Source organism: Agelaius phoeniceus, chromosome 3 (assembly GCF_051311805.1).
Source record: "Agelaius phoeniceus isolate bAgePho1 chromosome 3, bAgePho1.hap1, whole genome shotgun sequence".
Taxonomy (NCBI): domain Eukaryota; kingdom Metazoa; phylum Chordata; class Aves; order Passeriformes; family Icteridae; genus Agelaius; species Agelaius phoeniceus.
The window spans coordinates 25,867,413-25,890,174 of record NC_135267.1 but is presented as its reverse complement, the minus strand read 5'-3'; the positions used below and the strand labels follow the sequence as shown (position 1 = coordinate 25,890,174).

Here is a 22,762-nt window from a genome sequence, read left to right as displayed (position 1 = left end):
AACATTTTGTCCTGTACTTGCTTTGCCTGTCCAATCAAACAGAAATTATTACTGTATATTTGTATGGCTGCCTCAGAAGCCAAAATCCTTATTAACTCACTTTGTTGCTAAATTAAGGAAGCAAATCTATCAAACAGCCTTTTATACTCCCCAGGTCCAGCAGGTCTCTAGTTTAACAAGAAAAAAAGGAACAAGAGGGTAGATAATATTCTAATGGTTAAAGCAACTATGCTTTGCACAAGTGGCTTTTAGGCCTGAGCATATGCATTTGACATACTCATTTTCTTAAACTGTTTATGTTCATGGATCTCTCCTCTGTGGCTGACATGTGTGTATTGGAATCAGTTCTGTCTTATCATCATTGCCATGGTTACCTTATCATCATTATTGTATGTATGTGTTGCTATATTACTATTGCAGATGTCTTACCAAAATTCCCTAAAGCAAAATGATCCCAGAACTTACACGATACACATCCCTAACTACTAAGCATTGATATCTTTTATAATCTGTTTCCCAGCTAAAACAAAGATGGCTTAAACTTCTCTGCTGAAATAAAGCCGTTTGCCCTTTTTGGGTGGAAAACAAATTACTCCATGCGTCATCTTCAGCATACGCCAATTCCTTACATCAAATGCAAAAAAAAACCAAAAAACAAACAAACCCTTCTACTTAAGTGAGCCTCTCAGCAGCCTGATTTGCCTTTATTTCCCCTTCTACATTGCTAAAAATCACAGGATTATTGATATCTGCAGCAGGAAAGGCATGTCAGCAGCTGAAATGAGGCTATCATGAGATAGCAAACACAGAGATCATTTTAGCAGGGTAGGACACATCTCAAAGCCCAAGACAGAGAAAAGTTTGAGTTTGGGATGAAAAAAATCTTTGCTGGGGGCACCATGCTACAGCGCCACAAAAATTATCCTATGAAGACAGGCTGAGAGAGCTGGAATTGTTCAGCCTGGAAAAGAGAAGCCTCCAGGGAGATCTTACTGTGGCCTTTCAGTACTTCAAGGGAGCTTATAAGAAAGATAGGGAAAGACTTTACAGTAGGGCCTGCAGCAATAGGACAAGGAGTAATGTTTTTAAACAAAAAGAGGGCAGATTCAGACTAGGAATCTGCAGGAAGAAATTTTTTATGATGAAGACAGTGAAACACTGGGACAGGTTGACCAGAGAGGCTGTAGATGCCTCATCCCTGGAAACACTTAGGTACAGGCAGGATGGAGCTCTGAGCAACCTGATGTAGTTGAAGACATTCCCTCCTTATTGCATGGGGGGTTGGACTAGGTGACCTTTAAAGGTGCCTTCTGACCCAAACCCTTCTATGAATCAATGATTCTATGCAGTCCTTCAGAACAGAATTGGGAAAGCCCAGAAGGTAATACCCAGTTTTAATCCAAATTATGTATTAACTTCTAATGGACAAATGAATGTAGAACTCATATTCTAAAGTGTGACTGTAGCTTAGCTTAGCACTAACTACTAGATGTCCCATCCCATTTATCTTTATTATAAGAACCAATCCTTACTACATGCACAGGCAGAGGCTTTGAATATGTTATGATAATGAATGCCATTATGAAGTTAGAGTACAGTGGTGTGAAGAAAGTGATTCACCACTGGCAAAATACAAACAAATAAATTTATTGGATGATACATTGCCTAGATGCATGACTCTAGGTTTATAAACAAGGGGTTATATATTTTTCCACAACTATAATCTAATATTACCAAACTGGGGAATACCAAATAGACGTAAGATATTTATAATAATTCCAACAATAAGAGAAATGAAATCTTAAAGAAATACAAGTAAATAGCAGAACCTCTAATAAGAGAGGACATGATAGTACTAATTTAGCAGTGAAATTTTTCTTCTGAAGCTAAGGATGACTGGCAATTTGTAAGTGCAGCTAACTGACCATCTTCTAAAGTGGAAGTGGAAACTGGGAAAAAGGTCATCGTGATACACCAAATATAGAGATCAACATAATTTTTAACCAAAGGCAAATAAGACTACAATTGTCTTGTCATGTGTTCAGATTGCATGTCACTACCCAGGCCTTACAGTGATCCCATCATCCCACTATAACTGCAGTTATGGGGCATGGAAACAACTACTGTTATGTGGTAAAATTGTCATAGCACTGCAGGTATATTGCTCTATCCTCTGCTGACATCCAGGAAGTTTTCTCTGAATGTTTATTATAGCCATTGCAGCTTTGCGATACCTCAGAGGTTCTGATCTGCTAGGAAGGCCCAGCTGAATGACTGCTAACTTGGGAATATCTTGGCATTGGAAGAAGGTTATCATTTCAGGATCCCAGAGGCAGCAGGGCTCTTGCTGCCAGCCAGTCTCTCCTGGAGCATCACTGAGGGGCTGAGGGTGGAGGAGTAGAATTCTCCCTGATATAGAGACACCCCTTAAGCTCTAAAAAATTAAATTCCTTAGGCAGCAGTCATTTTCTGTCTTTACCATCCATCTGGGAAATGGGGATTGTGTTCATTATACCAAACAACTTTCCAGGGTCCATGCTCTCTAGAAAACTGGCATTGACGTTCAGGCTGGGTTGCCCCTTCCCTGTAGCAGAAGCTGGAATGAGATGCTGTTGTTTCTCCAGGATTCATTGGAGTGAGTCCAGAAGAGGAACACGAAGATGCTTCTCAGATGCACTCCAGCATGTCAAAGTCTCTTGTGTAGTGGAGAGCCCAGACCTGAACCTAGCACTGCAGACATCTCACCAGGGCTACACAGAGAGATGAAGGATTGCCTTCCTCATCATGCTGGCACTGTTCTTTGCAATGGGACTACTGTGCACATCCCCCTCCTTTTCCAGCCAAGCTGAAGCATCCACAAGACAAACTGGTGACTAACACGCAGCCTATCCTGGTTGTTTAGCAAAACATAGTTTGTCACCTGAATTGAAGAGCTCTGGTGAATCCCACAACAAAATAATTGAGTTAAACGCAAATTACTTCATCATTTATGACGTTTCAACAATGCCTGTGCTCTTATAAACTAATTGAAATTTAAAAAAACCCTGTATTTCCTTGGGTGCTATGGGGCTTTTCTGCTTTGCACCGTCTGCATGCAGGGTCTTGTGTGATTACTCAGCCCCTGCACATGTGGGGAAGCTTTATGAGCTTTGAGATCAGCTCCAGATGGCAGCTCGGTGCTCTCTTTTTCCCAACACCCATGGGATGCCTGGCTAGCAGGATGTGGATGCAGCCCAAGGCAGCACAGGGCAGAAGAGGAGAAGCAGGTTTCTCAGCAGGGCTGTGGGCAGAGCTGACTGTGACAGACCCTCAGGGATGGGCTAGCAGAGAGGCATGAAGTTCTTACAAAAGGTCAACTGCCCCATGCCTGAAAATTACTCAAGAGGTCTTGCTTATTCTGCAAGCCTCAAGAGGGCTTGTTAATTACTGTGTTTATTATGGTGAGATGCTCTAGGATAGCTTGGTGTGAAATGAGCTCATTTGTTAAAAGTGACCTTAAAATATGAAATGCAGAGCCTGGTTCTCATCTTGGCACCTTCTCCAATCAATAACATCAGACAGACATGAGAGGCCATCTCAGAATTGCAATGTGCTGCATCAGCATCAATGAGGTGGAAATTAGTCTGAGGTTCACAAACATTTGGGACTTGTTTTTTAATCACCTTTGTCTTCATAAAATTATTCATTATACTTTTATTTGGCTTATCTCCACTTGGTCCTTCCAGGAGTATGTATTCCATGAAAAGGAAGGAATGGAAATTTACCTAAAGTGCTGCAGGGAATCTAGAATTATGGCTGTTCACTTGAGTAGGGAAAAAAAAAATGTTGCTCATCTCTATTAAAAGATATGAAGAGAAAAATAATTTTGCAGACTTGGGTTTCACTTTAAAGAACAACTTTTTGGCTGAAAACAGCTGATTTTTCACATGAATCATCAGCCAAGGCTGATGTTTCATGGTTCTGCTGTGCCTGTACCACTGAGCCCTGAAGGCTCACAGAGGTTTAACCCATGGCTGCATCTCCTCAAGATGGCCAGCCTTGGCAGCAGCTTAGCATGGCATGTTGGAGCTGTGTTCCCTTCAGGTCTTACTTTCTCATTAAAAATTTAGGTAGCTCTATTTTGCTCCATCTTAAACAAGGCAGTGACCCTGAGTTTTCTGGCAAATCTCCAGATGTGGTCTTCTGTAGGAAAAATTTTGGGTCATTCTTGTATTCATTAAAAATAAAGGAGAAAAGCCCTTATCACCAAGGATAGTGGCATTTATCAGCTCCATTTTGCTGAGCTCAGCTGAATTACTGTCAGCCAAATAGGCAAACTTGAAAGATACATTTTTCCCATCTCCTTTGAAAGTCCTGTGTCATTAGAAATGCCTAAAAATTGCAGGTAGAAATTGGCTCTCCACTTTGACCCCTTAGCTTTACAGAAGTCCTTATTATATTGTTTTGACTGTTGCCTTTTCTAACATGGCCATATATATCCAGAGCTTTGTGTTCAGACAAATGGTCTTTCTACACTATTGCCTATTTATCCTTATTAACTTATTATTGAATTTAAGTTTCCAGTTTTTGCTTTCACTTTTCTAACTTCCAGCAAAAGGTGTTCCTAAAACTATGGACACATACGGGAACTGCTGGCAAAGCGACAAAATAGCCAGAGGGAGGAGGGAATGCTTAGGGCAACTTCTACCCTGGTTGGTTAAGCAGAACTTCCATTGACATCCTGAAACAGATGAGGTCCTGATAAAAACAGTCATGATTGACTGTTGTGCTATCTGGCTGCATTCTAGACTTTTAAATGAATTTGAAAGCAGCCAGGCATCTAATCTTTTTCAAAGGAACAGCCAAGACAGAAAAGAATTTTGCTATGCAGTTTTGGGGCTAACAGTGTGCAGTGAACAAAATCCTGATCAAGCATGGTGTAATACCCATACTTGACATTTCTGTAGAAGGAATGGAAGATGTGTGGGATGGACTGGCCTATGGAAGTATCCATTTCTGCCTGGTAGCAAAAGAAGATATCCAGGAAAACTAGGATAGAACTGGCACTTGTCTTTTCATGGGCAAATCTGGGAGCACTGGATCCCAGCACAAGTTTAATTTTTGGTAAGAGAAAGAAGCACAGCTCAAAGTTGTTTGCTTTTGATAGAAACATCCAGGTATTTGAGGTGCTCCTAAGTCAGTGCTTGAGATCAGTAGTATTTTGTGGCAATCACGGCCAGGAGTTGAACATGCAGGTGAGGAATAGGAGAATTCTGTACCAGTTTGATCACTTGGTGTCATTGAGCTGGGAGTGAGACTGAATTTTGTGAACTCCACAGTGCTTCAGCTGCTCTACACCTGTCTTACCCACCTCACAGCTTGTGTCACTCCCTCTGCACAAGGTACTGAGTTTCTGCCACCATGTGCCAAGTCTCCTTTTCTTCATACTGAGTCAATGAGGGGCTAAGGATGCAAATAAAGAGAATAAGATACTTTTTCCTTTGTCCTCTGAATGCCTAATCCAGAGGTGATTGATAGCAGTGGAGGAAGTAACTGCATCAGACCTTGATTCGAGAGTGACTCTGCCGAAGAGCAGGGGAGCTGTACATCTGTGTGGGATACACATCTGTGGCACCAAAAGAATAAGTCCCATCATCTGTCACCTTGGACTCCATGGATATGGTTTTTCTTCCAGTAAAATGTTGAATTCTCCAGGTAAGAAAAATCCTTTCACCATATCTTTGCATCTAAAACCATTTGTTAAAGGATTCATTTTAAAGCCTGAGAGAACTATTATTCTCTGACCTCTTATTTTGAAGAGAATACACAAGGTAGATTAAAGTGTTATTATTGCTTGATCAAACAATGTACTTGAATGTTTGTTGGGAAAAAGGTATTCCAAAATACAGAAAAGTGTCTTTTCATAACAGTGTCAGACCTCTTGATGAATTACAGAATGTCACCCAACTGTGATTCCTCTTGCTCAAACCATGAATTGTGTTTGCATACATTGTGTAGGCTTAATATTTCCCCGTCATATAGGCATGTGGAAAAAAAAATGAGCCAAAATGAAATAAAACAAGCAAAGAAGACACATTTGTACTGCCTATGAGAGCAATCAGGACCACAATTATCTAGTGCAATTCTCTTTGGATACCTAAATAAAAGATAAATTTGTTTTTTGAATAAAAGTGGTTTGTGCTTATGAAAACAAAACATGCCCTTGTATGTGTCAGAAGACTAAATAGAGAGAGAGCAGAAAATGTACAGAATGGAGTGAAAGAGGGCACCCCTGTGCATGACATTCTCTTCAGCAGATTCACTAAGGTTTCCTGGCCACTGCCAGCCAAGCTCCAATGGGATTTGCCTTATTTGACTGACAGGTCTGCAAATTAGCAAAGGTTAATTGTACACTGGAGCTGAGCACCCATGGGTCACAGTGTGAAGAGAAGAAAAGCCCCTCCAGAGGCTGGTTCATGCATTCCAAGGTAGGAGTGTAAAAGAACTGAAAGGATCAGAGTCAATGTTACCCCACCGATCACTGCAGAAAGTCTGCGATATGGACAGGAGATGTTTCCCCAATTCAAAGCCAGTTGTTTGAGGCATCCCAACCCCTTTAAGCCATATCCTTAGCATGGAAAGCCTAAGAGCTCAAGTCAGATTTCAAAGGACTTGGTATATGAATAATAGGGAATTTGGAGCTAAAGCATGATTAAGAGCCCTAGGTGGGGCTGCAATGTGGGGGTAACTTCAGACAGATTTTATTACCTTGTTAGCTGGACATATCCTTGGTTAATTCCTGCAGCTTGTATTTGTGCTTTACTGTGCCTTTTATCAGTATGCGACTGGATATTTCTTTGAAGCAACTTTTTTATTTAGGCACCAAGAACACAGGAAGCATTTTCCTCTAGCAAAATTTGAAACCTCTTTTTTTCAGCCAGAATACTGCCCAAAGAGGTTGCCTGACTTGTAGCCTTGGCCCCAGGCCATGCAGCAGTTTGCTCCACCCGCTATTTCTAGACTATAACTTCTTAAAGGATTTCTTGTCATCTTTTTACCTCTGACTCACAGCTCCAAAGTAGGCTCTCAAATATTTGCATTAAAACCCCCACGCTATGTGTCCTGATCTTCACATGAGCCCATAACTACTGCTGAGTAAAGGAACACTCACTCAACACCTCCTCATGGAAAACTGCTGCTTTTTCCAGTGGTTTCAGTAAGGTTTTGGAGTTAGGTAAGCTCCCAAGAAACTACTCAAACTTACTCATGACAGTAAAATACCAAATTTTTTTCTGAACCTTACAGACTTCTTGGTGTCAGCAAAGTTTCAGCATGTGTAAGAGTTTTGTGTAACGAACCATGCTAGCATGTAATATTAATTTTGTGGCCCTTCAACCTCTTTCATCCAACCCTTCCTTTGTTTGCCATACTTACCTGTCCTGTGATGCTTAAACATAGAAAGAAATCTCCTTAGGTCAGGGACCTGTCAATCAGTTAAAGTCTCTAAAGTGCAACACACTTTAACAGGTCTGTATTAATAATGAATCACATTTGCTTTCTAGATGTGCAAACACTTACTGGGGCTTTCTCTCCTGCGTGTCAGAGGGGGTAGGGACTCACTGTATCCAATGAGCAAAAAGCCACTACTAAGATGGCAATGTCAGCTGCTGTAGCCCAGCTGGGACAGGAAGGACAAGACCAACCTCCTGTCAACTAGCAGCAAACTTTTGATCATAAAAGTCCCTCCTCAGCTTCAGGCAAACCAAGGCAATAAAATGGGCATAGAGCCCAGCATGTCCAGTTTTACTGTGGTGGTACTTAGAGACTCAAGTTTCACTACATCAAAGGGAAGGCAGACAGTTATCAGCATGGATGTTTTTCTTGAGGTAAGACAACCCCTATTCCTTCTCCTTTCCTTGTAGAATTTAAAGAACTCAGGCAAGAGCTCACTTCAAAGACAGGTAGGTGAGGAAACAGAGGGAATATTGACTTTTAAAGTAACTTCTTGCCTCTATAGGATTAAGGAAGTTGGGTAGGTGGTCACCTTGTTTTCCTCATAATTTTCCTCTTCTCCTGAGCACTGAATGTTTTTCTCCTTGTTTCATCTCCTATCCCAACATACAATCCGTCAGTCTCCTCAGAGGATAGTCCCCTGACATGGCAAACACAGGGGGAAGGAAGAGACCAAGTCAAATCTGCCCCATGGGCCTCCCTGCAAGATGATTTGAGGTACCCTTGCCTTCCTCTTTATCACCGTGCCCCAGTGCCCTCCCAGCTCCAGTGCAAGCGATGGACAGGTGGTCAAGACACAGTCAGACCAGGGTAGGGTCCCCAGGGAACAGGGCTGAGAGGGTTCATGTTTCCACCATGAAGGAAAAGCATAAGGGATACATGGCTCAACGTGGTTACATCTGGGAAATGTACTCTGATGGCAGCAATAGTTTTCCATTGGTTCCATCATTAAGAACCACAGCAGACTCCTACTCTGCTCATTGTGTTTGTTGGCATTTCCATTTCTGTTGCATTCTGAGACTACCTTGTCTATTCATGTTTAAGACACAGCCAGTGCCTGTCTTGCCAGTTACCCATTCTCTATAACACATTCTGCTTTTAGTTTAGCTCAAGTGATTTTTATTTTATTATAACCCCATAATTTTTTGAATTTAGCAGCTATCTTCTCTTTAAGTCACATTTTTCTGCCTGCTATGAGTCAGTCTCCCACCATCCCAGAGTGCTGACTTGGGTAGCCCAGGCGGGTAGCCCAGGCGGGTAGCTGTTCCTGTGGGTGGACAAAATTTCCAAAAGGAATGAGGCAGGCAAGCACTTGCAATGAGTCCACTATGACCTTTGGACATCCCAACTTTGAGCACTGTAATTCCTCCAGCCATCAGCTATCTTCAGAGGCCTGACATCCTGCCTACTGCCAGCTGTCCTCCTGTCTCTCCTCATGCTGCTGGCCATACAGCATGGGAGCTGCTGGAAGCAGCAATTTCAGGAAAATTGAAGAAGTCACCATGTGATTTTAGTCAGACATTAGATGCTGCCTGGTTGCAGCTCAGCACACTCTCACCTGCATTTCAGCAATGTCACATCTCCTTTTGCGTTGGCCATCATTGTGTATAATTTCTACAGTGTGTACAAGAGCATGCTGTGAGCAGGAGATAAACTCTTTGTCCACACATGTGTTTGCTATAGCTTTAGGAATCACCCCACTGTGTACTAACAAGAGATTTAAAAAATGAACATCAAATATAAAGATGTGAAAACTGCCATCTGATCCAGAAAGGATCCCTGCTCTTTCAGCCCCTGAAACAGCCTGAAAATTGACTGACCTTGCACTGTATGGATGTTTGTTAACAAACAGAGGCTTTGCTGGCCCAGGGAGGGAAGCGAGCTCCTGAGTATTGTTTCTCAGCCTGAAGATCAATGTCTGTCTTCACATTCCAGAGGTACAAACCCAGTACTGTTAGGAGCTGCACCTCAGCTGATGGTAGCTGCTCTGACAAAACACTCTGGGTAATATTTTTCATACTATTTTCCTTCTCATACATCCCAAGAGCATATTTGCCTTGTCTTAATTATGGCTTTTCATTAACTACTCATCTTTATTTCTTCATGACTGATTGCCCCAGGTTCTTTCCCTGTACTACTCTTGTCCATGCATGGATTACCTGTTTTGTATTTGCATCTGTAATTCTCTTAACTGTGCTGAGCCTATACTTGTCATATTTCATTCCTTCCTGACAGCCCCTCTAATTCATCCAGGTCATTGCACTAGATCCTAGATTATTAATTACTGTCCCAGAGTGTTGGGTCATCCCTGTACTTATATTTCTTCCACTGCTTTCTGTATGTTTCTCTTAAAAATCTTAAGAAACACCAGGACTCTGTGAAGCCCAGCCCTTGGGCAGGAATGGGGATGGGGAAGGCAGAGGCAGTAAGTGATTTTAAGAGACAAGAGATTCAATCAGACATTAAGGTTAGTGAAATCACTTTCACAGAGGTAGGATAGAGGCATTTCACCAAGAGATACAGCAAGCTAAATGTGCAAGGGGTGGTAAAGGGTGCTCATCAGCACTGCTCTGACCCTTCCATAAAAATATACTTCATTGACTTGAGAAGAGCAAAAGTGCCAAAAAAGCTTCCAGTTGTCAAAGGTAGGTCTGGTCAGCCTTGGGGCTGCGCAGTGCCAGCAGGTCCCAAACCACAGAGCCAGGGATGTGTCTTGGTGGTGTGATCAGCCCTGTTCCTCTGGGGTGGGCTCACCCCACAGCATAAATGGAGGGTGGGATAGAGCAGTGCTGCTGTGGGAGAGGAGAGGCTGGGCCAGGCAGGGGCAGCTCACAGAGAAATGCTCTCAGCCTTCCTGATGTTCAGCCACAGCCCCCACTCTGTACTTAGCCCTGCTACACTCGTTGCAGGCAGCTGTCACTGCTGCTCTCTCCTTTGCTTAATATCCCTCTTTGGCTTTTATGTGAAGCTGAACTGACCACGCGAGGCCTTCTGACTCTCTGCCCTTTGCTGTGAGCAGCTCTTTTACTGTGTAAATCCCTTTCTTGCATAAATTTTCTGTAAGGGTCATGCAAGAGCAACCACAAGAGTGACCCAGGAAAACATGGTTTATGAATTTGAGGGATGATATGGAGAAAATTGCAGTCAGTTGGCACAACTTAGGAAGGTGATTAGAGAAAAAAAAACCCCTATGGTGCAAAAAGATTAAGATAGACAAGAAGCAGAAAAGCAGGAGACACACTACTGTCCTCAGAGCATTCCGAGTGCACACACCCCCTTGTCCAGTTGTTCAAGCTATCAGTTTTATTGTGCCCTCAGACCCTCCCATCCTGGGGGCATCAGCTGGGAACTGAATCAGTGTAAAAGAGCTGAGAATATTTCTTCAGCTGGATCAGGTCTTCTCTGACCTAAGCATTGACACCAAACCCAACCAAAAGCAGCCAACAAACAGAAAACAAAGGTATAAAAGAGGTGTGAAGAGGTCTCCTAAAGCCATCTGCATCCACTCTCCCAAAGCTTGATGGAGCGAGCATGGAGCTTGCCTTACCTTGCTCAGGATTGCACAGAACTGGCATGTCAGAAGTGTTGAGGTTTCCTGTCACCCCGGGCATTGCTGCAGAGGTCACATATCAGTAATGTACTGGAAATGGGGTCTGAGTGCTGCCTCTGCTTGTGCAGACTGCACTTTTGGGGATGGTGGGGAATGGTGCTGAATAAACAGCACGACCTTACACCGGGCAGGACAGTGAATGCCTGATGTGGGGGGGGGACACAGGTTAGTGCTACAAAAGGGAGCAGTTTGCTGTGCATTGAATGTTCTTTGGTGCTGGAGTGCACAACACCTGATTGGAACCTTCCTCAGGGCAGTGGTGGATGAACTTACCTGACGGCTCCACTGAGTGTCCAAAAAAAATCAGAGCCTCTTTCCATTGTTTCCATTGTTCATACTATGCTGTGTCAGTACCTGAAAGGCTGAGCCAGGTGGTGCTGTATGGCCTGGCACAAACACTGAGTCAGGGACATTTGTCACTTTGAGGAGCTGATGCAAGAGCCACCACATTGGTCATCACTGGGTCTGCTGTCTCTGCAGAGGAACCAGAGCCAAAACTCTGATTCATCTTCTCAGCTATACGTGAATGCTCAGCTTCAAATGCAAGCTTGACTCTTACACAAACCATCTGAGAGAAATCAGGCTGTGAAATTTTCCCTGTCCTCCACTTCGCAAGAAGAAACGTTCTGGTTATTTGGGTCTCCATAACTAGAAATAGACCTGTTCTTTCCTGATTGATGGAGAGAGGGAGAGACAAGACAGACCTATTTGCTGCCTAGTAAACTTCATATTCAACCCTTTCCTTTCATACTGATAAAGGAACTGTACATGAATGCTCCTGCCTCTCTATGAAGGATGTGGTTAGGTCTTTGTCTGCCTTGCTAAATGTCTGACTTTCCTGTATCTTGGAACATAACAAGATACTCCTGTTCACCATGGAGACCATCCCCCATCTCATCTTTTAAGATCAGGTCCTCCTGCAGGCAGCAGCAAGAACACTTCCCCATCCTGTGGAGTACCTGGTGTCCCTGGGACCATCACTGTGCTCTGCTCCTAGTCACTCTCCAGGGCAGCCCCTGGACAGTGTAAAACATTGCACTGCCCTCTCTGCTGGGATCACTGGCTGGCACCAGGGCTGTGGTACTGGGGTGCATCTATGTCTCCACAGAGCTTTGTCTCATTCATCCACCTGATAGTGGAGCTGCACATATTGATCTAAGGTGCAGGGCTGACTTCCTTTGGCAAGTTCATGTCCTCACCCTATGCCTCAGTTTACCCTTCCATTACATGGGGCGATCACAGCTGCTTGCATGCAGGCTGGCAAATGTTATCTCTCAGGCTTCAGATGGGAGATATTGAAAATGTCAGCTCTAATAATTTATATGTCACAAGTTGAAAACACAGTTTCAACTGTACTTACCAGAAAAAAGTGGTATTTGAGAAGTCAGGAAGAGCTGGCCATCCCTGCTGCATTGCTGTGCTCCTTTCCTTCCCTTCCCATTGCAGTAATGCAACTGAAGGTAAAACTTGGCAAGGGGAATTTAATAGTGAATTAAAGTGTAGGAGGCAAGGGAAAGAGGCTGATGTTGCAGCACAGCTAATATGCAATAGCCAGACCTACCTGGGCTGGTGGATGATTAGTTGTCAGGATTACATGTGGCAGCAGAATGGCTTGTTTTGAAGTGGAATTATTGAACTGATTATGGGCAAGTTCTTGTATCTACATCCTGCAAATAAATAGTGCAAATAATGAGCAGCAAACAAGGCAAGACACAAACCAAGCCAGGAGAACAAGGAGACAAAGTATTATCTGTCAGAGAGAGACACAAATTGAAAAAAGGGAGTCATTAAGAAAAGGAGATAAATCTGGGGAGGGGGAAGAGTGACAAGGAAGAAAGACAGTGTTGCTGTAAAATGGGATGCACTCATTTTTTAATGGTACATATCCCCAATGAATATCATGAAGATACCTGTCTGCTTTGCTATATATGAGACTGTATGTGTCATGCCATGACACTGCTGTATGCACCTGTCCTGGTCTGTGTGTGCTGCTGCAAGCCTGGTGCATCCCTGTGAGTGATGAACTACTTTCATCAGTTTGCACTAAATGTTGAGAATTAGTTGAGCTATAAGCCATATTTCATGTTAGGTTACAGGGGAAAACAGTAGGAGATAGGATTTATGCTCTCTGTATAAATGAACTTCATAAGCTTTTCTTCGCAAGGGAAAAAGAAATTGTGTCTGATAAAGTTCTGCACTAAAAAAAAAAAAAGAATTTAAAAAAATAATATTTCTAAAGTGGGAAAAAAACAACTTTTGTTATCACTGGTGATTAATTGAATTGATGTGTAACTGTTGTTCCAGAGCAGTGGAGATTAGAAACAGTGACAGACTATGCCCTAGTGGTCCCAATTCTGCTATTACCTGAAATTACAGTCCAAAGCAGACTGACTAGTGTGCCCCACAAATTCATAAAAATTCAAGAGCCACTCTCACCAGTCTACTTTTGATAAATTCTTCTTGATTCAGTAACCTTTCTTAATGGAATTTCTCTCTCTCTTCCTCTCTTTTCTTTTACTCTTTTTTTTTTCCACTTCGGTCCACACATTTATTATTATCCCTCCCACTCTCCTCCGTGGGAGTGCAGACCTCTGACTAAACATCCATGTTGTAATCTGTACAGGAATTTACTGATGGTGCATGACAGAAGGGACTTAAAGAAAATTATGCATTTCTCAGGTCTACCCTAGGGCATACAAATCAAAGTCTGCCCTGAACACTATATAGTAAAACTGAAAGTAGCTACACTTTATATGGAAATTAGATGATCCTAGGATATAACACAACTAAACATATATCAAAACACAGTGACAATGAAGGTGGAAACTACTTTTTCTTTAGTGAGGATATAAACCTCTATTTTGTTTTATTTGTCTTAAAATATGCCTTTTTCTTCAAGGATGAGAAAAAATCCCACTAGGAATATGCATTCACTGGACAGGCTCTAAAACTCGTGATTCTTTTTTCATTTTCATTTTGCTCTTAGACCACTTTTATTTTTTACTGCCTTAGAAAAGGTATTTAGAATAGTTCATACAGTAACAAATACCTGATCTCCTATGGACTGAATCAGAAAGGGAAGGGCTTAATCAGGGGGCAGGGAGTAATATCTCATGGCACTTTTAGGTCAAGGGACCATATCTAATTTTGCTTTCTTTTTCTCTAGGTTCTTGCTTGTTTTATAACAAAACCAAAACATAAAGTGTAGCAATGTGATATCTTGTACATAAAGCCTGCTGTTTTCCCTCACTTTGGCTCCTTCCTGGGGGATGAGCCATTAACAGCAGAGCCCCTCCAGCTGCTGTTGTTGATGGCTGTGCAAAGGCAGCTGCCACATGCAGGCTCATTGCAGCTGGGACATAGATCGTGCAACATCTGGGTTTGTGTCACTTCCCTCCAGGGCTTCCGCACACCTTTCATATTCCATTTTTTTAATGAAATAGGGAGTGGGAGCTGGAGAGATCCATGTATGATTTATGCACTGGAACAGGGCAATGAGGGACAGAGACTGTTCAGTGCCAAAACCAAACAGAAAAGCAGAATAGATAAAAGGAAGATTATGTTTATTCCACTAGTAGTCCTGGATCAGCATTTGAAGAACTAACTTTCTGCATTCTTTTGTGTTGTCATTTTATAGCATGAAAAATCAGCTCATTTCAAGGCAGCATAAGATAAAAAGGAGATGACAAAGTTCAGCAACCCTTGGGGCTCTGTTTTGATGAGCTGATAGATTAACCCAAGTGTTTTCCCACTTCCATGGGTGTGTAGGATCAGATTGCATCTTGCTGCACATCTTGACAGCAAGTCATCTCATCCATGAAGGCAGCATGACACCAAAATAGAAGCAGGAAAGAAGAAGTAGCCAGAACACAGAGCATGATAGCTGAGCAGATATCAGTTCATGCTCCTGTTCTGTGACAGCCTTTCTACCTATAAATCTATTCGTTTTTCCATGCCTCATTTACATATTCATAAACTCAAGATGAAACTAGTTTTCTGTCTCACAGGTCCACTATGAAAGGTAAATGATATTAAATATTGTAACCTACTTTACTGCTGTAATACCAAAGTCTATTTAAGATATTATTACCAGAAAGGAGAGATATTTTACAGACAGTTTCCCTTTGTCTCAGAGGAGACCAGACGGTGATGTCAGACTTCCAAAGGCCAACATGACACTGGAAGAAAACATTTATGCTTTCCTCCAAAATATGTAGAGGCCTTGAAAAGTGGAAATCCACTGAGGGCACAACTGGAACAAGTAATTCACTGGGACATCATTATCTATCTGCCTGCTACTTGCATATGCCATGGAAATATATTTCCATGTGATGCAGGTGAGCGTCTCCCTGCTGGGGAGCTGAAGGCAAGGGATTATCTCTCTTTACTCATGAGACTGTTACTGCATCCAGTCTTGAGCTCCTTGATACATAGGAAAGGCACCGGTAAACGGGACAAATTCAGAGTGCCAGCAAAATGGTTAGGGGCACTGGCCCCATGAGGACCAGTGGCTGAGGGACCTCACTTTCTCAGCCTAGAGAAGAGGCAACTTTGGAGGCGCTTAGGAGCCACCTGTCACTGTGAGGAGGACATGATGACACATTCTGGAACATCAGTTCCCTCCCCACCCGAATTACTCCATCAGTCAAAATATCTCTATCTTTGCTGACAGTAAAGAAAGAAAGGCACAGTCATCTTCTGCAGAAGTGTATTTGTTTATGTTTAAAGAGATAGCATATGTAGATATAACAATTGGAAAAGGGCCTGTCCTACACTGTATTGTGTAAGTATCTGAGGATATAGAATATGACCTGTTCAATGCCTGCATCATATTTTTCAGAGGCTGATATCTTTGAATTTCTTTTACATGGCAGATGAGATGTTTCCCCTTCAGTACACATTTTAACAGACATCACAGGGGCCACTGAGAAACTGTTTTCCTACCGTATTTTCAGTCTTTCAGTTTTGAACAATACATAAAGTGTCCTAGTGAAAAGAGAAAAATGGCTCAGAGTTAAAAATGCCCCTATTTAATGCCGTGCCTTAATACTGCTGGCATCAGAATGTTATTGTTCACACAAGCAATGGTGTTAAGGAAGTCAAGGCAATAAAACAGAAATCAGAGACGGTGCTTCTGCTAATGAGAAGGAAAATACAGGTACCACAGCAAGTCCCTGGCTGTCCCTCCTGTCTCCTGACCAGCTGTGTGCAGATGTATCTGCTGTGTTGAGGAAGAGGTTTTTCTGCATGGGAAAAAGAAAAGGCAGTGCATGTATCCATCCTGGTGTGATCAGCCTGTACAAACCTGCTTGACCTCAACTCTGGCAGCAGTGCATGGCTTTCTGCAGTCCCCTACCTTCTCCTGCCAGCTTCCCTAGCTCCACCAGGAGCATTTGGATTGTTATGACACACAAAGTCATAAGGTCCTGGTTTCTTTATGGCTCAAGCAGGAATGTTAATTCCAATATTATGGCAATTTTTTTCCTACCTCACAGACACCGTGCCCACTGCACACAACTAACATTGGCTTTGGGTATGTCCCTTACCCCTCGGGGGCTTCTCATGCCTCCCTCTGCTTATCTCTGTCTCACTAGTGCCACAGACAGGAGGGGAGGATTCATCCAAGAATCTCCAGGCAGAGGCACATAAAGGGCTGTTATTTATCACCTCTTTTCCTGTGAAAACGGATGTGGGGCAGTGCGGACAAAATCCCAGCTCAGCACTTGAAGGAACACTGATGAGGATCACTGATGCTATCCTGCATCTCTATCAGCTGCAAACGCTTCCAGGTCCTGCAGGATAAAACCATACAAGGGCTGTGTTTACAGTGTTCATTGTGCAGGCTAGGCACAGCTAGGCAGTACATCATCCTCCCAGAAAATGGCCAGGACAGCAGCTCCGACAGCAGCTACCTTGTTGAACAGCACTCTGTAATACAGCAGATGAAATTCAACTGCTTCCCAAAGAGCAAAGCAGATGCCTTCACCATCATGGCCTGTCACATGAAGAGTTATAAGTCATGAGCATGAGAAAGATTCAGCTCTCCTGCTTGGCCAACAAAATAAAACACTTGCTATTTTTTGGGAAAGTAGGAGTGTTGTTCTGGGACAGTAGAGCCGTAGCGGCTGCTCAGAGAGAGAGCGGCTGTCACACAGCTTCTCTGCTGGCCCTGCAATGCCAGCAGGACTCTCCTCCCTTGAGCATGTATTTGAGGAGTGTGTGGTGCCTGCCAGCTGAATCACAGCTGTTGGTAGAGAGAAGATTGATGGCAGGGCAGAGGCAGGTAAGTTCACCAGGAAACATGACCAGTTTTCTTTGGAAAGCAGTCCTTTGCTATAGGAGGGGAAATTACAGCAAGAACAATGAGTAGAAGAGAATCCTGGACAAACTTGCAACAGGAATATGGCATCCATCTGAATGAGAAATGGGAAAATAGATCAGGCAAAGAGCAGAGCAATAAAGTTTAGAGAAGATGTGTGGGTTTGCAAGGAAAGATGAAGGAGATATAAAGTGGAATGTAGAATCTAGCTAGCAGCTGGGAAGCAATCAGAAAGCCTGTAGTGGGTCTGGGAGGGGAAATAGAGTGAAGAAAAAAAACAAAAATAGAGGTAGAAACAGGTAGAAACAGAAATGAAGATGTCACTGCACCAAGTTTGCACAGGCTCTTGTGATGACGATTACCTGAGTGCCTGTGTGCTGTGCTCCCTAACCCCTCCAGGCTGGGAGCACAGCACAGATACCCACGTTGGCCCTGCATGAATCCTGCACAGCTCTGCAGGAATTACAGGCTGTGCAGCCTATCTTCCTGGCCTCAGATTTGCACCTCCCCAGTAAGTCCTGCTTACATATTGGCAGCCATGTGGTGTAGAGCCCAGGAGCCACTACCCAAAAGACAATTATTTACTTAATGTTCATAAATTAATATCTAGCTCCTGGAGTCATCTGGCTCTTCAGGCTTTGGTGAGATGCTGTCTCTCTTTTCTTTTTTTTTTCTTTTTTTTTTTTTCCTCCCCAGTGCACATGAGATAGTGTGGAGCTGTTGATGTGTTTAGTACAAGTTTATCTTGAACACATCTGCTTATGCCAAGGGAATAGTATGAACTCCCAGTGACCTGTAGAGCCTGCATTCCTAATTAGCTGAGAAATATTCCATAATCAGGGTATTGCCATTTCAATGGAGTCTGTAGATAGAAAGGTCATGTTCTTGTCTGGGGTCACAAATAATCACTTCTGACTATATAGTTTCATTCTGACCTAGAGTTAACCAGGTGCAAAGCTGGTAAGCAGCAGGACAAGATTACACTGCCTCACAGAGTACATCTACCCCGAGGGCTTGCCTTATGTTTTTCAGTCACATTTTTTTCTTGCAACCTCTAACAAACATGTACAAACCCTTCAAGCATGACCGAGTAACTGCTTTGAAACAATGCCGGGTTTTATGGCTGCTTTGCTGCAGGCCATCAGCCCCAAGAAGGTGCAACAAGCAAAAAAGCTGAGAATGTGCCCTCCAGTGACACTCACAGGACCCGCAGCACCTGTCAGCCCTTCCTGCCACTCACTCTCCATTTGCCTACTGCCCGCCTGTGTGTTGGGGGTTTTTGGTCATTTTATTTTATTTGCCCTCTGACTTTTTTTATTCTCCAGAGCAGCATTCAGTTTCTGGAACCATCCAGCCTCCTCCATCCACTGCACTGCTTCACCATAGTAAGGAGGCAGAAACTGATTTCTCCAAGGGTCTCTACCACAGGGACCCTCTCCACCACAGCAAGAGTTTGGGCAGGAGTAACTCTGGCACAGGGAAACATTCCCAGGTTCCTTCAAACTACCGACTGTGGTGGAAGCATTGCAGTTTGGAGTTTGGCAAGGTTGATTGTAGCTTCCCAGAGGAAGAGCTTGGCTATCTCTGGTTATAATGGCCTATGAGTGTCTTCTGTGGTGCAAACACAGACACAAATGTACTCAGAGCGGTGGGGGAAAAGGGAAGGTGATACACCACAACATGCCAGTGGAATATACCATAACTCAATGGAAAGCATGTGAAGGAGAAAAATACACAAATGGCAATAGTCAGTAACAGAGCTACTCACCCAGACTGCAGGCTGATCTGAAGGGGCTAATACCCTGCCTCATCTTTCCAGCTCTCCCAGCCTTCTCTCTGACTAGGCAATCTGTCACTACATCTCTACCCTGGAGGACATCAAAAACTGCAAATCTCTGTACCTATGCCTTGTTCCTTCCTCCAACTGAGTTGTTTCAGGCACAAATGTAGGTTAGAACATTTCTCATATGGCTACGCTTATGTTTGTGTCTGGGGAAAGGCACTCCACTGATTTTATGCCTTTGCTAGAGGGTTTCTCCCCACCTTCAGAACATCTATATCACAGCAGGGACTGAGGATTGAATTAAGTTTGTGTGATGGATCTGTATGGCTTCTCTACAAAGCAGGCACATAAACCTGAAGGCAGGGCATCTCTGGTTGTAGGAATGGACTCCCAGACTGGAAAGCAGTGGCACAAAAGCCACCAGGAAGTGTTCATGCAACACAAAAATAGTTTCCAGGAATCTGTGTGTTTTGCTGTGGAAATTATAATTACAGTTCAGTTAACACTTGAAGATCAGTGTTTTCTTTTTGCCAGCAGTCAGGCTTCCTGGTGTTACCTGCAGGAATTCTGCTGTGGATTAATAAATAGGGTGACGTGATCTCAGACTGATAAGTCTCTCCCATCCTCCTCCTCTCAGCTACATTCAGTCCAAACTCTGTGAAATCCTCCTGGAAGCCCTTGAGAAATGTTCTTGCTTACTTCCAAAAAATGTAAAATTTATTCTGAAAAAAAAAAGGAAGCATTGGTTGGTGAAATAAGTTACACTGTAAAAAATCCCATTGGCAACCTCTGAGAAATTCACAATGACTGTTCCTTTGTCCAGGGTCAGTGTCTCTTGGGCACGTCCCCTTACATGCTGCATATGTTTGTGGATGCTCACTGTTGTATTTTTTGTTTTGTTTGCACAGGGAAATAGTGTCAACATTCCATTTTTTGGGTTGTCTACAGAACAGTGAAACTGTGATGGTTGACTTAGTTCTTTCAGGAGTAGTATTCAAATAGTGATTACTGGAGCTGAATAATTCAGAAAGTTTTCAGATAATCTTTGCTTAGGTCCTGATCTTCCCCAAAAAATGCTCGTACTTCATTTTTTTGCTTGCACAGTCACACAGAATTAAATGGGAGCATGACAGCACACTGAAAGCTATGCCTATCATAAGTCACCTTTCTGCATCAGGGCCCCATGCACTGCATGTTAACAGATATCTGATGGGCAAAAAAAGATTTTAAAATAAGTTTTAAAATAAGTTTGCTTTGGTCACATCTAAATTCCTTTTGTTTTCAGTGATAGTTTGGAAAAGAGACCTTTGGTAACAAAATAACAACAACAAAAAAGGCAAGAGGAAACAGTTTTTAAAGCCTCATATGGAAGTTCTTCTGAAAACCCAGTTGTATGCTTGCATAAACAAGGATTCAGCTGAGGTATCTGCACAGTGTTCCTGTCAGAAAACAGCAGTGATGCATATGATTTATCAGAGCACCAGCCACTACATGCCGTGGATATTTGCTCTCAGACCACAGTGTTAAAGATTAGAAAAGGTATCTGTTGAATTCATTTGAATAGCAAATAGACTGGGGAATCACAATCTGTTCTCAGCTATTCAATGGATGAAAAAAGTAATTTATTGAATATATTAGTCTCTAGCAATTATTAGATCAGAGTTAGAGATCTGTAGACAATAATTTCACGTTCTAAATATAATTTCTACAAGCAACTGAAAAGTGATGTTAGTGCATGTAGTTCCTGGCTTCTAGCTCAGTCACAAGTAGTTTGTAACAAATCCTCCCCACTCCCCGTTCGGAGGCTGGCTGACAGTGCCCTCAGCCAAGCACTGGTGTAAGGATTTCTAAGATCAAAGCATGGGTTAGTTACATTAATCTTGTGGAATTAGATTTCTGACCCCTGTTTGTAACTCACAAGTTACAGTTACAAAACTTAGTCACCTACAATGCTTGCAAATGAATTTCAACAATCAATTGAACAGCTGAGCTAATTCATATTAGTACACAGGGAAAGGAATCTTGGACATTTGCATTTTGCATAAAAGCAGGACTGAAAGTACTTCAAGGACAACTGGTAGCAAAAAAAGCACTTTGGGGAGAGGAAAGACACTGGAGTTGTCAGCATCTGGTATTTCTAAGACCAGTGTTCAAATTTTGCATAATTTGCTCAGAAATTAAAGCAGGTTTTCCAACCCTCTTATCAGAGAGCTTTTCTCCCAAGTGTCCATCCTCTTGGCAGCCTCTGCATGGAGACACCAACCTCCCAGTCATCCTTCCCTTAGAAGCCATTTCATCAACTCAAGTCAGAAGCAGCTGAATGCCTACAGAAGAATCTGGAAAACCAGCATTACATATGGAAAGAAGAGGAGAGAGCACCAAAGAGATGGCAGATTGCCATTTTGTACTCACCCAATTAATACGCTCCTTCCTCCATTTGCTCTCTTGGTCTTTCCAGTCTCCATAATGCCTGGTGAACAGATCAAGGGGTGGAGCTGGACTGGTGACTATCACCTTATAACATCTCTCCTATAAACACATAGTACTAGCACAGGCAGAAGGCACTGTCGTGCTGATCATCATCCTCTGAGTCAGCCATTTACAACCACCTTCTCCAGGCTGTCATCTTGCCACTACAAATTCAAAATCTGAGTCAGAACCCAATTTAAACTGCTATAATTAACAGTCCCAATTTAACCAAACCTAGCAATTTGTCATGTTGCATTCTCTGCATACATCTGAGCATCTTGCATTTGGGCTACTTTGTTCCCTGCTCATCCCCTTCTGCTGCCAAGCAGCTCAGGTCCAAAGAGCACCAGTGGGTTTAGGCTCCCATCAGGATAGAGTCTAACAGCAGCCAAACTATAAAATTCAGCCATGCTGGATTTGTTTTGCTTGTTAAAAAGCAAAGCAGCAAATGTCATGGAATGGGTGCTGCTGTGTGCTAATCTAAAAATACTGATGAGTCAAAAGGGGGTGAAGTTCTGCAAGTGATTTGTCAGTGAAAAAGAGTTATTGTATAATGGAATGGCCCACTGCAATGAGGCAGCTCTGGGGCAGAGAGCCTGGGTTGGCGAGGAAAAATCCTGGGTGCTGCTTAAGGGAAAGATGTGTGGAAGCATCTTGCTCACTGGAGAGCCCCAGGAAACTTGGACCAGCCAAGTTTTCTATGTGGAAGATAATTCTTTATTAAACAAGATAAAAATGAGCACCATTCCCCTTGTTGTTTCTGTATACTCCTGTTACTAACAAATGCTTCTCTGAAGAGGGCCTCTGGTCACTGTGGATATTTTGGAGTGTCCCTGACTTCACTTTAAGGGAATTCCCTGCTTTATTTTTAGGGGATTGCAAATAGGTGACTTACAGATTAACTCATGTTTTTGCAGCCACAGGTGATGCCAAAACAGGTGTAACTGTAGGTGTAAACATATTTCTGAAAAATGTGCCTTTTTAAGATTTAGAGAAGACATTTTCCCTCTACCTTCTCTCCATTGCTTCCTTTCCTTCCTCTCACCATCCATTTTGAATGACTTATTTGGTCTTTGCATTTGGTGTTGTT

At 42.8% G+C, this 22,762-nt stretch overlaps 1 long non-coding RNA gene across 5 annotated transcripts in view; it reads right to left on the bottom strand.

The window, feature by feature from the left end:
• Positions 1-22,083, bottom strand: part of LOC143693527 (uncharacterized) — a 53,015-nt gene extending 30,932 nt beyond the window's left edge. The window contains exons 1-5 of one of the 5 annotated variants that reach the window (XR_013181284.1): positions 21,616-22,083; positions 19,189-19,925; positions 16,769-17,514; positions 12,663-12,768; positions 12,462-12,567 (exon numbers count right to left, since the gene is read on the bottom strand). This is a non-coding gene — a long non-coding RNA (uncharacterized LOC143693527). Of the gene's footprint in view, positions 1-1,666; positions 11,576-12,461; positions 12,568-12,662; positions 12,769-16,768; positions 19,926-21,615 lie in introns of those variants that run through there. The other 4 variants (XR_013181283.1, XR_013181285.1, XR_013181286.1 and 1 more) reach the window with 4 other exon arrangements.
• Positions 22,084-22,762: the final 679 nt, after the last annotated feature.